We start from the raw sequence: 16637 nt of genomic DNA, 5'->3' as shown, positions 1-16637 counted from the left end.
TGTTGCCGAGGTCACTGGACGGCGCTTGCGCGGGTGAACCTAGTGTGGAATATAGCGGCGATGTTGGCTGATGTTAAGACGTCACTTTACACCAGCTGCCTGGTCTTGCCCAAGAAGCCTTTCTCAGATCTCATCTCTAGGTGCAGAGATAAAATATCTCATAGGGGTGGTCTTGAGGCCTGGAATGATCAAATGAAGTTTTGAGTAGTGTTAAGGGCCGATGTTACTGCACGGGTTGGGGGTGCAGATGGTGACCACGTGGGCCTTGCAGCCCCTAGACGCCAGTGCCATGGAAATGCCTGCACCAGTCAGGAGAGTGAGGCTTCAAGATGCAAGTTCGTACACTAAATTAGGAATCCTCATTTCTGATTCCCTGCGAAACCGGTAACTGGTAGGATGCTCACAGTCTGCTAGTTGTTTTCAAAGGAGCCACAAGAGCTTTAATTGCTGCTTGGACCTAGCGGTGAGTCTAATGGGAATGGTTTGGGCGAACCCCAGGTATAAGCCAATGGAGGCGTTCTGCATGGAGAGGAAGAGGCAGAACCTTCTTTCTGCCTTGCAAGATCAGGGATAGCAGGACGTGAGTGTCTCCATGGAGCGCATATCATGTTTTTTATTAGGCAGAAACTCTCAGGTAATGGCCCTAAATTGCAGGTATTGATGTATTGATGCCTCTGTTTGTCCTGGTTCCGTGTTGGGAAGCGTCACCATGTTTATCGTAGGAGGAGGAGGAAGAGAATCGTATTTGTGATTATTTCCCCTACTAGAAAGTGCACTTTTAGTGTATTTGGAAGATATGGAAAAGTAGAGGAGAAACCTCATAGATTCCCAGCTTCAAAACAATTACCCTTAACGCTTTTGTGCATCCTAGAGATTTTGCTATGACTGTTTTTTTTTTTTTTTAATTTTTACTGTTTATTTAATTTTGAGAGACAGAGAGTGAGTGAGCAGGGGAGGGGCAGAGTCAGAGGCACAGAATCTAAAGCAGCTCCAGGCTCTGAACTGCTAGCAAATAGCTGGACCGGGGGCTTGAACCCGTGATCTGAACCGTGAGATCATGACCTAGGCCAAAGTCCTGCACCCCTTGGTGTGCCTGTTTTTAACGTTGCTTAAATGATATGTAGTCCAAATGAAAAACACTATCGTAAACATATTTATGTCATTGTAAACTTTCATAATAGTTGTATGATAACTTTTTATTAAGTGGTAGAATATGAAATTCCACTTTCTGTTGACATTTGGGTGGTTTCTGACTCTGAATTTTTAGTGTTTTGCTTACCATGTTTAGTCATAATTGTGCTTGCTTATAAACCATCCTGTTCCAAACAGCACAAAGATTTTCCTAAATGTCTGATTAACCCAGGAATCTGCCCTGGTCCAAATCCTTTCTCTTTCTCCAGCCTCCTTAGGTGAGTTATCGGCTCACGTGGTTAGGCGTTTCAGCGCAGGTACTCCTCTGAGTTTCAAAGCAAGGAAACCCCCTGCTTGCTAACACATCCTCAGTGTAAGATCTTCCAAAGTTAACCTGTTGTCTTCCTTTATCTCCAACCTTCCCTTCCCCAGACGGTCTCAGTATCAGCAGCACCTGAACATCCAAAGAAGAAATACAGGAGCCATTTTACATTCCTCCCTCTTCATTTGTCCTGTAGCTACTCAGCTACTACCTAGAGGAACTGGAAAAATATGCTGTGCAGAAAAGTCCTAGAGGTCTCACAATATATGACATCCCTCCCAAATGGAAGGTAAGACCCTTCAGGTCATGAGCTACATATTTGTATTTAATTTTTAATTGTGTTAGTAATATATATTCACATTCTCCTGAATCAATATTAAAACATTCTTATTAAATTTGAATACCTCATTCCAAAACAAAAACCAGTGTCTCATTCCACGTCAATGAAGTAGTTAAATTAGTTTCCTTGCTATTTGTATCAATATAGACAATTGGTTTCCCACTTGGTTTAATTGAGTCTGCCACTATCAATATTTTGGTGTCCAAATTGTCACATTTAGCTCATGACTTCAGTCTGACTTCTCTGTTCTCTTGATTTCTCTCAATCGATTTCTACTTTCTGACACAAAAAGATGTTTTAGACTCATTGTATACTTTTCCCTGCATAATCCTGGGTTCAGCCATTTTTCCAGGTAGCCCTGTTTTCTTTAACGGAGAATGGTATTGATAAGCCAAGATCAGTGTGCTAGATGTATTCGTTATTATTAGGACGTTGCTGCTTGTAGATTCTTTCAGTAAACAGAGCTAGAGAATATGTGTATGTATAAGCATGCACACACATACACACATGTTCACACATTTAAATCTCAGTTTATTTCTGTCTATATCTATATATGTTGAGATTTCACGAGTTCACACCAATACCTCCAGTTACCATCTAACACCACAGGGTCCATTCTAGTTTTCTACCTTTCCAAGTTTTTAACTTCTTTCTCTAACAGTGAGAAATCTGGTTCCATTACTTTTTTAATATATGTACTTGTTCAATCAGTCATCCTGTATGGAAGCAATTTCTCATCACTACCACTGTCTCCTCCATGTATGGATATCCACTTCTACTACTTAGATATCAATGTGTGTGGCAGCTCTGTCACCTAGACACCCATGCTGCACCAGGCAATGCTTCTATGCCAAGCCTCTCTTCATGCTGCTTAGGCTCTGACTTTCAGCTCTGGGACACTGCCAATGCCTCTCTAAGTGCCCTCCTCTCGCCCTTTTGGTGTCTATGCCCATTTTGCTTGGATCACCTATTGGCTTTAAGACTGAATTACTCAGAAATGGAAAGGAAGAGAAATACAGTATCTTCCCCCTACCCACCTTTCTTGAGACATAACTGATATGCAAAAAACTGCATACATTTTAAAGTGTACCCCTTGGTGAGTTTTGCAACTGTCTTTTGTTTTAATGATTCTTTATTTTTTTGAGAGACAGACAAAGCATGAGGCGGGGGTGGGGGAGAGGTCAGAGAGAGATGGAGATACAGAATCTGAAGTAGGCCTCAGGCTCCGAGCTCTGCACAGAGCCAGATATGGGGCTTGAACTCATGAAGTGCGAGATCGTGACCTGAGCTCAAGTTGGACACTTCACTGACTGAGCCACCCAGGCACCCTAGAACTTGATGAGTTTTGATAATGAAATCATAATCAAGCTCACAAACATTCATATCTTCCCATTCGTTTTGAGTGTTTAAAATTAAAGTTTTTATTTTGAGACGTAGGCAGATTCACATGCAGTTGTAAGAAATAGAGCTCGCTTCAGATTCTGTGTCTCCCTCTCTCTCTGTCCATTCCGTGCTCATGCTCTTTCTGTCTCTCAAAACTAAATAAACATAACAAAAATTTAAAAAAAGGAGATAGAGCTCATGTATACTTTATCCAGCTTCCTCCAATCAGAATACTTACAAAACTATAGTATAATATGACAACCAAGATACTGACATTGATACAGTCAAGGTATAGAATACTCCTGTCACTAAGCTTTTCCTCCAATTGCCATTTTATAGCCACACTTCCCACATGCCCGTACCTTCCTGCATTTGTTTTTCCATTTTTATAATTTTGCCATTCCAGTAGTATTTTACATATATGGAATCATATCCTAACGTAACTTGCCGGAATTTGCCTTTTTTACTCAGCTTAGTTCTCTGGAGATTCATCTAGGCTGTTGTGTGTATCACTTCACTTTTTTTAATGCTGAATACTATTCCATAGCATGGATGTTCTCCAGTCTTTTTAACCATTGGTTGAACAACAGCTGGGGTTTTCTGGTTTTGAATAAAAACACTGTGAACATTTGTGTATAGGTTTTTGTATGAACATAAGTCTTTGTTTTTCTGTGATAAATGCCCAGTAGGATGATCACCAAGTTGCATGTTTAGTATTTTTAAGATGCAGAAACTGTGGCTGTTCTGTTTTATATTTTCATCAACAGCATGAGTGATCCAGTTTCTCATCCTCCTTGCCAGCATTGGTGTTGTCACTATTAAAAAACTTTTTTTCTTTAGCCGTTCCAATAAGTGTGTAGTGATATATCATTGTGGTTAGAATTGCACTTCCTGAATGACAAATGATATTAAACATTTTTATTTGGCTTCTTTGCCATCTGTCTTTTGGTGAAAAAATGTCTCTTTGTGTTTTTTGTGCATGTTCTAATTGGATTATTTGGTTGTTTTTTTTGTTTGTTTGTTTTGTTTTGTTTTGTTTTGTTTTGTTTTGTTTTACCAGCGAGTTGCCAGAGTTCTTTATATATTGTTGACACTAATGTTATGTCAGACATGTGATTTGCAAGTAGTATTTCCTCCCAGTCTATAGCTTGTCTTATCATCTTGTTAACAGTGTTTTGCAGAGCAATAGTTTTAAAGTTTGATGGAGATCAGTTGGTAAACTTTTCCTTTTATGGGTCACTTTTTGGTGTCACATCTAACATCTCTGTGCCTACCTTTAGATCTTGAAGAGTTTCTATTTTTTTAAAGTTTATAGTATTATGTTTTATATTCAAATCTGTGATCCATTTGAGTTAATTTTTTAAAAGGTTTATTTATTTTGAGAGAGAGAGAGAGCGTGAGTGGGGGGGGAGGGGCAGAGAGAGAGAGACAGAGAGAGAGAGACAGAGAGAGAGAGAGAGAGAATCCCAAGAAGGTCAGCTGTGCTGTCAGCACAGAGCCAGAGGCAGAGCTCTCTCTCACAAACAGGGAGATCATGACTGAGCCAAAATTAAGAGTTGGACGCTTAACCAACTGAGCCACCCAGGCACCCCTAGTTTTTATGTAAGGTATGAGACTTTGGCTGAAGTCCATTTGTTTTGGTGAAATGTTGTCCACTTGCTCCAGTGCTGTTTGTTGAAAAGCTGGCTGTTGTACTTTGAATTGCTTTTGTACCTTGTCAAAAATTCATTGAACATATTTGTATGGTTCTATTGCTGGGTTCTCTATTCAGTTTCATTGATGTATGCATCTATCTGTGTTAATTATGCACATAGTCTTGATTATTGTAGCTGTATTAAGCTAAGTTTTGAAACTGGATAGACTGATGCTTTCTGCTTTACTCATTTTTTTCAAAATTGTGTTAGCTACTCCAGTTCCTTTGCTTTTCCATATAAATTGTAGAAAGTTGTGTCTATAAAAAAAAACCTACTGGCATTTTGATAGCAATTGTATGTCAGTGGGGGAGAACTGACTTTAGTATGTTGAATCTTCCAGACTATGAACATAGTATAGCTCTCCACTTGTGTCTTCTTAAATTTCTTTCGTATGTATTGTGTAACTCTCAGCATCTAAGTTCTGAACATGTTTTGTACACATAAATATTTTATTTTGTAGTGATTGTAAGTGATAGTGCATTTTAAACTTTTGTGTCTGTGTTCTCACTGATAATATATACAAATAGAATAGATTTTGTATGCTTATTTTGTATTCTTTGACCTTGCTGACCTCACATATAAATTCTCAGAGATGTTTTTATAGATTCCTTTAGATTTTTTTTGGACAATCATATCGTCTACAAATAGGGGCAGTTTTATTTCCCCCTTTATTATCTCTGTACTTTATTGCACTGGCCAGAACTTTCAACACTGTGTTTATTTGGTGAGAGTGGGCAGCCTTGCCTTGTTCCATATCTTAGGGTGGAAACATTCAGTGTTTCACGGTAAACATCATGTTAACTGTAGGTTTTTTTGTAGTTGCTCTTTGTCAAGTTGAAGAACTTCCCTCTTTTGCTCTTTTTCTGAGAGTTTTTTTTTTTAATATGAAATTTATTGTCAAATTGGTTTCCATACAACACCCAGTGCTTCTCCCAACAGGTGCCCTCCTCAATGCCCATCACCCACCCTCCCCTCCCTCCCACTCCCCATCAACCTTCAGTTTATTCTCAGTTTTTAAGAGTCTCTCATGGTTTGGCTCTCTCCCTCTCTAACTTTTTTTTTTTCCTTCCCCTCCCCTATGGTCTTCTGTTAAGTTTCTTTCTGAGAGTTTTTAATCATGAATGGATGTTGAATTTCATCAAGTGTTTTCTGTATTAATGGATATGATCCTGTGATTAGTCTTCTTCAGTCTCTTAAATAGGTGGATTATGCTGATTGATTTTCTAATACTGAACCAGCCTTGAATCCCTAGAATAAATGCTACTTAGTTATGTATATAATTCCCTTTATGTAGTTGTTGAATTCTGTTTGCTAGTATTATGTGAAGGATATTTACATGTGTATTCATGAATGACATTGGTCCCTAGTTTCCTTATTTTTGTACTGACTTTTTCTCGTTTCTGTATCAGGGTTGTATTTTGTAAAATGAATTAGAAAGTGTTCCCTCCTGCTCTGTTTTCTGGAAGTGATTTTGTGGAAGAAATTTTGTAGAATTGGTGGTATTTCTTCTTTAAACACTTGGTTGAATTTTCCAGTGCAACCATAGGACTCTGGAGATTTTCTTTTTTGGGAGTTTTTAAATTAAAAATTCATTTCCTTTACAGTTACAAAACTATTCAAATTATCTATTTCATATTAGTGAGTTGTGATAGTTGGCATTTCTTAAGAAATTTACCTATTCCGTCTGAGTTTCCAGACTTATTGGTAAAAAATTGTTGAGAACATTCCCTTATTATTGTTCAAATATGCTGAGGGTCTGCAGTGATATTCCCCTTTTCATTCCTGATATTGGTAATTTGTGACTTCTTTAGTTTTTACCTGGTAAGTTTGGTTAGAGGTTTGTTGTTGTTGTTGTTGTTGTTATTATTATTATTAATCTTTTCAGAGAACTAGTTTTTGGTTTAAATGATTTTCTCTACTTTATTTTTTGTATGTGTTTTCTATTTCGTTGATTTCCTCTCGGGTTTTTATTATTTATTTTCTCTTACTTATGTTGGCTATAATTTGCCCTTCTTTTTTTAGTTGCTTAAAGTAGAAGCTAAAGTCACTGATTTGAGACTTTTCTAATACAGGGATCTAGTGCTATAAATTTTTCTCTAAACACTGCTTTAACTGAATTGCAGTATGTTCAAATACTTTTGAACTGTTCAAAATACTTTTAATTTCCCTTTTGGTTTCTTCTTTGATCTGATTCATGGGTTATTTAGAAGTTTTATTTAATTTCCAAAGACAGTAAAACCTTGGTTTGCAAGCATAATTCGTTCCAAAAACATGCTTGTAATCCAAAGCACTTGCATATCAAAGGGAATTTCCCCATAAGAAATAATGGAAATTCAGATGATTCGTTCCACAACCCCAAAATATTCATATAAAAGTGATTACAATAATCATATAAAAAATATATATAGAATTGTATATAATCACATATAATACAAAATAATAAAGAAATACAAAATATAAAGAAAAATAAAGAATTAACCTGCACTAAGCTTTGAAAACCTTCGTGGCTGGGGTGAGGGAGATGACAGAGGCGGGTTATTGTGTAGGATGACTTTCACTGTCACTAATGGAATTTGACTACACTACAGTACTCGTAAACTCTTGTCATATACTGTTTTAATGTAACTGGCAATAAGGCAGCAGAGGAAAGGTCTATACCTGCAGGCAGCTTGACCTAGAATGAAGCAAAGCATTCCTAACCTTACTCTTGTACAAAAAGAGTAAGCAAAGAAAAGCAAAGGACCATCCATAGGTGCTTTGAAGTGACAAAAATTTACACTAGTGGCAGTTGTGGGCACTTTCCAATGTTCTGAAAAATCACTGATTTCTCCCAAACACCATGGCCTGAGACTGAGCATCTGAGCATGGGAGACGATCTCCCATAATCCCGCAGCAAGAGAGAGAGAGAGAGAGAGAGAGAGAGAAGAACCATTGGCTCAGTTGTGATTATGTGGTGTTTGGCATCACGTACTACTCGTATTGCAAGACATTGCTCATTTATCAAGTTAAAATTTACTAGAAATGTTCCCTCTTCTTGTGGAACACTTGCAGAACAAGTTCCTTGTAATCCAAGGTTGTACTGTATTTGGAGGATTTTGAAAGAGTTTTCTTTTATTTTAAAGTCTGTTCGTTTTGAGAGAGCACACGTGCACAAGCTGGGGAGGGGCAGAGAGAAGGGGGGGGGGAGAGAGAGAGAGAGAGAGAGAGAGAGAGAGAGAGAGAGAGAATCCAAAGCAGGCTTGACACTCACTGTGGAGCCCCATGTGGGTCTCAGTCCCATGACTGTGATATCATGACCTGAGCCAAAATCAAGAGTTGGATGCTTAACCAACTGAGCTAATCAGGTGCCCCCAGATTTTTCTGATGTTGATTAAAAAATTCCCTGTGGTAGGTGGACACACTTTGTCCAATTTTAATAGTTAAATTTATTTGCTGTTGGTAGTGGTGGTGTGTGTGTGAGATTTATGTTTATGTTTCAATACAGAGTGTGTTTTATCTTGGTAAATCTTCTTTTTTTTTTTTTAAATGTTCGTTTATTTTTGAGAGAGAGTGACTCAGCATGAGCAGGGAAGGGGCAGAGAGAGAGGGAGATACAGAATCCTATGTAGGCTCCATGCTCTGAGCTGTCAGCACAGAACTGGAAGTGGGGCTCTAACTCATGACCATGAGATCGTGACCGGAGCCGAAGTTGGACGTTAGCCAGCTGAGCCACCCAGGTGCTCCTATCTTAGTAAATCTTGTCTGTGTACTTGTATATTCTTTTGTTGCCTGTTGAGTATTGTATAAATGTTAATTATGTCAAATAGATTGACGTTAGTTTCAAATATTCTATGTCCGTAGTGATTGTTTTGTCTTTTTGGTCACTTACTGAGAGAGCACTATTGAAATCTTTGACTATAATTGTGGATTGACTATTTCTCCAGTAAGTCCTATTTTTCCTTCGTATATTTTGAAACTCTGTTATTAGGTACATCAGTGTTTAGGATTCTTATGTTCTATTGATCGTTTGACCACTCTCTCGTTATAAAATGACCCTCATTCTCTCATGTAATCTTCTTTTCTCTAGAATTTACTTTGTCTGATGTTAATGTAAGTACATCAGCTTTCTTTTTTCTTTCAATTACATTTCACATATCTTATGTTTACTGATTCTGTCTTCAGCCTGCCCAAATCTGCTGTTAAATTCCTCTAGTGCATTTTTCATTTTAGCTAATGTACATTCCACCTTCAAGTTTTCTTTTTTTTTCTTTCTTTCCTTTGTTTTTTCATTATTCTTTTAGTGTTTATTTACTGAGAGAGAGCGAGACACAGAGAGACAGAGAGAGAGGGAGAAAGGACAAGCATGTAAAGGGCAGAGAGACAGGGAGACACAGAATCTGAAGCAGGCTCCATGCTCTGAGTTGTAGCACAGAGCCAGACAGGGGGCTCAAACTTATGAACCATGAGATCATGACCTGAGCTGAAGTCATACGCTTAACCAACTAAGCCACCCAGGTGCCCCTCCAGCTTCAACCTTTCTATTTGATTCCTTTTTGTAAGTCTGTCTCTTTTTTGATATTCTGTATTGGTTGAAATGTCAGTTTCCTGATTTCCTTTAGTTCTTTGTCCATGGTTTCCTTTAGCTCTTTGGGTATATTTTAGACAGTTTTTGTCTAGTAAGTCTAATGACTGAAGTCTAATGAACAGTTTTTGGTAATTTCCTTTTTTCTCTTTTGAGTGGAGCATACTTTTTTATTTCTCTGCATTCCTCATACTTTATTGTTGAAAACTGGACATTTTGAGTTTTAGGATGTTGTAACTCTGGAAATCAGATTCCGACTCATCCTCAGGCTTAGTTGTTGCTGGCTGTAGGTTCCAGGTTCTTTAGTGACTTTTTGAAACTATTTTAAAAAGTTATATTTAAATCGATATACTGTGTTATCACTCTCAAGAGAAGCAAAATCTCAGGAGATAATCATACTTCAAATGAAGGAAATGAATTATTTGACATGAAACTGTCTTTATAAAAAATCTTACTGACTTTACATTTTTAATGGCAATAAAGCAACTGATTCCAAGTTGCAACTATGAACGCTTCTCTTTGAATTTATTTTAAGCATTTATTTAAATCTTTTTCTCTGTAGTTGGACAATCTTTTTGATAATTTTATAACCTGTCAGCTACCATTTTACTTTCCACGATAAATGGTTAACATTGGAAGTAGATATAAAATGTTTTACTTTTTCATACTTAGTGTTTTGAAATGAAGGAATCTTTAGTTAAAGGTGATATTTGATTTATTAATGATAACATATTTCATCCTAATAATTTGATGTATCTTAAATGTAGTCTCATCTATTGTTTTTCAGGTAATTAGCCTGATATCACTCTGAACCCATACATTTCCATGCTTATGTCTTTACATATGATGTGTGCTTACCAGGCTGGACTTCTCTGAACTCCTATTTTGAATACTGAACAGGTTATTTCTATACTTATTTCTATACTTATTATGACACCTAGGTGTCAAATAGGAAGCTTTAATTAACATGTACAAAATAAAACCCATGTTTTGTTTGTTGCTGTTTAATCAAACCTTATCTTGTCACATTTCCCCCCAGTTCAGTGACTAGCAACATGTTTCTTTGGGTTTCTCAAGTCACAACTTTGGAGTCACCTTTGCCTTCTTTCTCACTCATATATCCCATAATTGGTCCATCATTAAATCTCTTATAGTATATCCAGAATTTATCCAATTCTATTTCGTTCTTCTCTATCATAGTAATTCAAGCCACCATCATCTCTTGTCTGAAATCTTTTTTTTTTAATTTAAAAAAAAAATGTTTTTTTTTAACATTTATTTATTTTTGAGACAGAGACAGAGCATGAACGGGGGAGGGGCAGAGAGAGGGAGACACAGAATCGGAAGCAGGCTCCAGGCTCCGCCATCAGCCCAGAGCCCAACGCGGGGCTCGAACTCACTGACCGCGAGATCGTGACCTGAGCTGAAGTCGGACGCTTAACCGACTGAGCCACCCAGGCGCCCCGTCTCAAATCTTAAAGTAGCATATAAACTGTCTTCCTGCTTCTTGCTTACCTTATGCTCTGTTTTCTACCTTGAAGCCAGAGTGACTTCAAATATTTTTTTTTAATGTTTATTTATTTTTGAGAAAGAGAGAGCTGGAGCGTGAGCAGGGGAGGGTCAGAGAGAGAGGGAGACTCAGAATCTGAAGGAGGCTCTGAGCTGTCAGCACAGAGTCCGACGTGGGGCTCGGACTCACGAACCGTGAGATCAAGACCTGAGCCAAAGTTGGACACTTAACCGACTGAACCTTCCAGGTGCTGGGAAATCAGAGTGATATTTAAAATATATATGTAATTTTCCATCTCTGCTCAAAACTTTCAAAAGATTCTCTTTTTCACTAAGAAGAAAAACGTCCAGTGGCCTCTGAGTACCTTCTATATGATCTCCATATGGCCTCATCTCCAATATTCTTTCCTTCCTTATTGTACTCTAGCCATGCTACTGGCCTTCTTGCTATTCTTTGAACATACCCAGCATTTGCTTGCCTCAGGGCCTTTGCAATTATTATCTCTCAGTCTGGAGTGCTCTTTTCTATGGTGTTTGCTGGCTTAAATCCTTTAGATTTTTTGTTTGTTTGTGTTTTACATCTCTGCTCAAATATCACCTTACCAGAAGGAGCATTCTTGATTGACCTAGGTAAAATAGCATTTACCCCTTACATGCTCCCTGTTTCCTTTTCCTATTTATTTTTTCTTTTTCTCATAGCCCTCACTAGACTATAAAGTCCATAGACTCAAAGGCTTTGTTTTTCTTATTAGGTATCCTCAATGTTTGGAACAGTGCCTAGCATGTAATTGGTGTTCAATTAATATTTGCGGAATAAATACATGAAAGCACCTTATGAGAGAAAGAATCTAGTTTGTTCAGATTCTAAGGGTACTAGCTGAGTCAAGACACTTCCTGATGCTTCCTTGTCTTCCCTTTGTCTGGCTCCATCTCTGGTGAAAGCAGAGGCAAATTTGTATGTGGAGCTGGGTAAGGGGTGGGTAAGAAAATGGTATGGCAGGGAAATAGAGAAAAGGAAGACAATATCTTTCTTTCCTCCCAGCCTAAAAGTACTACCAATTTGACAGAGGGAATTTTTCACTTTAAGTGTATTTGGTGTTTTGATTAATAAAATGGACTGTACATTTTAATTACGGAGCTAGATATTTCTTGGCACTACAGCTGACTTAAAAGTAGAGTATTTAAGGAAATTATGGGATATCTTTTCACCCAACTTTTCCTTCAAAGAGTTAAGAGAAAAATGAGTCTGTGGATTGGTTACAAAGGGCCTGTGATGGGAACACATGAATTTTTTGTTTGTCACTCTTCCCAACCCCCCATATTCTCTGGAGTTCTGCCTATTCAACCCAATGGTTACCCTTCTATTGTGGCTTTTATCATAATGCTTAGTAGTCTATTGTTTACGTGTTTGTCTCCTTTACTACACTCTGAGCTCAAGAAGAGAGGGCCAGTGTTTTATTAATCCTGTTTATCTAAAACCTGCCATGGAGCCTGATACATAGCATCCATTTAGTATTTGTTGAACAATCTCCTGCCCCCATCTCAATTCAAGGATTATTTGAATATCAAAAATACCTTGAGTATCAAATATGCAGTAGTTGGTGATACAAACGAGGCTGACTGCTTAGATATTTAAAGGGATTATATTGTATTCTAAGATTTATATCCATTTACTATGATGAAATCTCCCACTCTTTTTATTTTTTTATTTTTTTAAAATGTTTATTTATTTTTGAGAAAGTGACAGAGCATGAATGGGGAAGGGGCAGAGAGAAAGGGGACAGGGAATCTGAAGCAGGCTCCAGGCTCTGAACTGTCAGCACAGAGCCCGACATGGGGCTCGAACCCACAAACCATGGGATCATGACCTGAGCCAAAGTTGGACACCCAACTGCCTGAGCCACCCAGGTGCCAGATGAAAACTCCCATTGTAAGGGAAAACACTTTACTTTTGAAATATATCACAGGAGTGGCTTTATCTTTTCCTTCTTGCTCAAGCTCTTAGCTACCTAATCTGTGTCCCTGTTGCAGCAGGGCATGTATGTGGCTTCTATGGAGCCTGGTGTTTGGGGATAAATACTAAAATAATCCCCTTCCCTCCATAACTGGTATGGCTGTGATTCCTTTTAAAAGGTAGAGACTGAATCCTCATTATTTAAAAGTTTGAAAGTCAACATCTTGTGTATTCTTATGGCAAATGCAAAAAAATTGATATTTTGAAAGACTGTAGATGAGGTCTGTGTTTCAGTATAAAAACTTGAACATTATTATTGTGATCCAGAGATGAAACTTTATAAAACATTATGGCTAAAAGAGATGCTACATGATTTTAATAATTTTAATGTGGATAATCATTTTCCAAACAAACTGTAGTCATGATTTAATCTCTCCTAGAAAGACAGGAGTGTATCTTCAAACAAACCGCCTAAGCTGTTTGTTCACCGTTTGCTTTTTGATTCAGGAAGATGGATTATAAGGGGTAACAACCAGAGCTGTGACAGCTTTGGCTAAATCCCACCTGGCATTCAATGCGTTCTCCTTTCAAAAGCTCTCCAAGTTCATAATTCTACAAAAGGATTAATCAAAGTCATTGGAGGGGTGCCTTGACTTGGGAATGGAGGAGGGAGGGATTTAATATGCCAATTTAAAAAATCCATTGTTATAGGAAAGTTCTTGGGTCCTTTTATTTGTATAGTGAAAGCAAGCCAACTATGAATCTTATTTGAACAATGGGGCACTTGGGCTGACAATGAGGTGAATTAAAAACATTTAGGGCCTATCTCACTGATTTTAGTGAATCTTTCCTGTCAAGGACAGCCCAGTGAACCTTCTTTGGGCACAGTGAAGCTGCCAATTGCCTGGCCTGAAACACATCATTTCATCCACGGCACTCATCCACGATCGCATTATGTACAACACACACATGTGAATGTGAAACCTCCTCCACCGTATTCATTAGCTTATCTCCTTTTTCTAGTATGGTTGCATCACCTTCATTCCCCTCACCCTGGGTAGAACTGTCAGTAGGGAAGAAAAGAAAAATTATAATAGTCTTTCAGTGTATGGGAGAGTTCCAGACAGAGGAGTTGCAAAATATAGGACTAAATGGCTACCAAGTCTTTCTTTCAGTTCTGTGACATCATGCAAGATACCTCACGGTTAGAATATTTGAGTTAGTGTTTGTTGTTTGAGGCCAGCAGCCGTCTACTTTGTGATATGAGTATATTGGTTAATCTTCATCACTCATGAAACGTGTAGCAGATAATTTTCCATTAAGAATTCAAATGCTGATGTTTAAGAATAAATTACTTTAAAAAATGAGAGTTAGATCAAAGCTGCTTTTGTTTATAGTAAAATTATTTTTCCTTTACTCGCACTGAAACAGCAGAAGAGAGGGTGGAGTTAACATGGAGAATTGCTGACTATGTCTATGGGAGCGTGACATTCCTGGGAGGACATGTTAAGAACCAGATCAAGGCCCAAAGGCCCTATAAAATAGAAGCGATAGATGGCAAAATTAGATAGTCTTACACTCCTTCATACTCTGTCATCATTCCCTGTGTGGAAAGTAATTTGGTGTCTGATGTTTCCTTCTTCAAGTAGTTTTTGAGGCTTGGTTTCTAATATATAGCTACTTAGCATGCATTCAATCATATACGTTAAAAGAAAGGAAACTCTTCAGTGAGAAACCATAAATCAAATCTTGCTTTGAGAATGAACTGTGGATTTCAACTACTTTATCAAACTTTGTATGTGAGTTGTTATGAAGTGCCAGCATTGTTTGCATCTGATGTCTTCTCCCTTTATTGCACACCTATGATGGAAGTGTTGAGCAGGAGGACAGAGGCGCAAGGGTTCTCAACCAATGGGAAAAGGAAATACATTTTTAAAATTTGGTGTTTGGTCCCAGATGGTTTGGGTCATTCAAGAGTGGCAGTCTATTAAAATGTGGATGTGTGGATATGGTGTCATCTGTTCAGGATATTCTAGTAACAACCAATCTTTGAAACTCTGAGTTTCAAGTTTAAGAAAAGCATGAAATGAGAACGTAGAATTATACAGGTCGTTTTCCCTCTTAGATTTTGATGGGTGTGTACAATTAACTTGATGCTTTTTTGTCTTTTGATTATTCAATTTAATTCTTGCTTTAATATTTTTCTCTTTAATATTGTAATGGTTCTTGTGTTTTGCACATTTTGCACCATTATTTCAGGTCTGTTGGACCTGGGTTTCAAGTACAACTTGTTCAAATTGTTGCACTTTTAGCAATACCTTGGAGATATATTGGATTCTGGCATAATCTTCTTTTCTGATTTTATGTTCCTATGTTTACTGATGTCAGTTAAGAACTGTGGTTTATGTATACATTTTTCTATTTGTAACATGTCTAAGTGCCTTACTAAAGATATGAATTAAAAGTATTAATATCTGGAATAGATAAATTCATATTTAATTTTTAGTCTGTACATATATAACATTCATTTTCAATGTGTATATAGTCACAGATATTTTTCAGTGGCATTTGAAATTAAATTTTAATTTTTTATTCCATTTTTCTTTGAAAGTGATCAGGATACCTGATTAAGGAATCAGATTTCAACTTTTTGTGTATGAAATGAATGTTTTTTGCTTTTACCTTTTAGGTAACAAGTGTACTTTTAGGAGACCTAAGGTTTGGGGATGGGGCAATTGCAGAGAGTTCCCAGAATGAGGGTGTTAATTCTCTGAAGAAGCATAACTCTGAAGCTTCTATGTAGTGACAATTGTTTGGCACTGGCCTAGCACAAGCAGGTTTTAACATGCAAATCCTGTTTTGTTGCTCTTGTTTTCCTGGTACCCAAACAAAACCAAGATAATCATTTTCATCCCACCCACCACTGCTCAAACTGGGCTTTTATTCAGTAAAGAATGACACTTTATTTTTGAAAGTCTGAGTTCTGTGGAAATACTCAGGCTAAAAACAGGGGAGGAAAACAAATAATTTGTTAAGTGATGACCATATGGCTAACATTATACTAAATGATATCAAATAGGAAAAAAAAAGTCAACATTTCTATGAACAGGGACCTCCGGACAGGGCATACATAGGAGGCAATTAATAAACAACACATGTTTCGTATAGGATTGGCATAATGCAAAAATTGTGGTTATGGACCCCTTGAAAAATCTATTATAAGAGTAATACATGGTCACACAAAATTTGTATGCAGTTTTGGGGGGTGCAACCAAGAACCCCTAAAATAGAGAACAGGACAATAATTTTAGGTCATCATTTCTTCACTATTTATTCAGAGAAATCTTAGCTAAGGACATTTATTACTTTCCTCTTCTTTCATAGCACCATTTATCTCACCTTAGATGTTCATGGTTATAAATTAGCATTTATTTGTGTGATTATTTGCTGAACATCTGTATCCTTAACCTGACTGTAAGCTCCATGGAGTCAGAAATAATATCCTTACTCATTGTTTTATTCTTCATGATGAGCACAGTCCCTGGGGCCTAATAATCACATAAATACCTGTTGAATAAGTCAACAAATGAATGAGGGTATGGCATTAAATACAGAAGTTGGAGAATACAGCTAGAGTTATGTGTGCTAGAATTGTCAAAGTAAATTTCAGGGGGGGACAGCACCAGTTCAAATCATTTTTATTGAGCACTTACCATGGGTAGGGCCTTGGGCTATGCATGGGG

General features: G+C 37.5%; 1 protein-coding gene across 1 annotated transcript in view; it reads left to right on the top strand.

Annotated features, from left to right (window-relative positions):
* Position 1: 1 nt before the first annotated feature.
* LOC128312221 (spermatogenesis-associated protein 31D4-like) overlaps positions 2-16637 on the top strand; it is a 99022-nt gene continuing 82386 nt past the window's right edge. Inside the window, exons 1-2 of the mRNA XM_053205222.1 lie at positions 2-463; positions 1564-1742. The gene's annotated coding sequence lies outside the window, so the exon portion shown is untranslated. The remainder of the gene's footprint in view (positions 464-1563; positions 1743-16637) is intronic.

The sequence above is a fragment of the Acinonyx jubatus genome, chromosome D4 (assembly GCF_027475565.1).
Source record: "Acinonyx jubatus isolate Ajub_Pintada_27869175 chromosome D4, VMU_Ajub_asm_v1.0, whole genome shotgun sequence".
In the NCBI taxonomy this organism is placed as follows: Eukaryota; Metazoa; Chordata; class Mammalia; order Carnivora; family Felidae; genus Acinonyx; species Acinonyx jubatus.
Note: the sequence above shows the minus strand (reverse complement) of the source record. Positions and strands in the feature narration are given on the sequence as shown.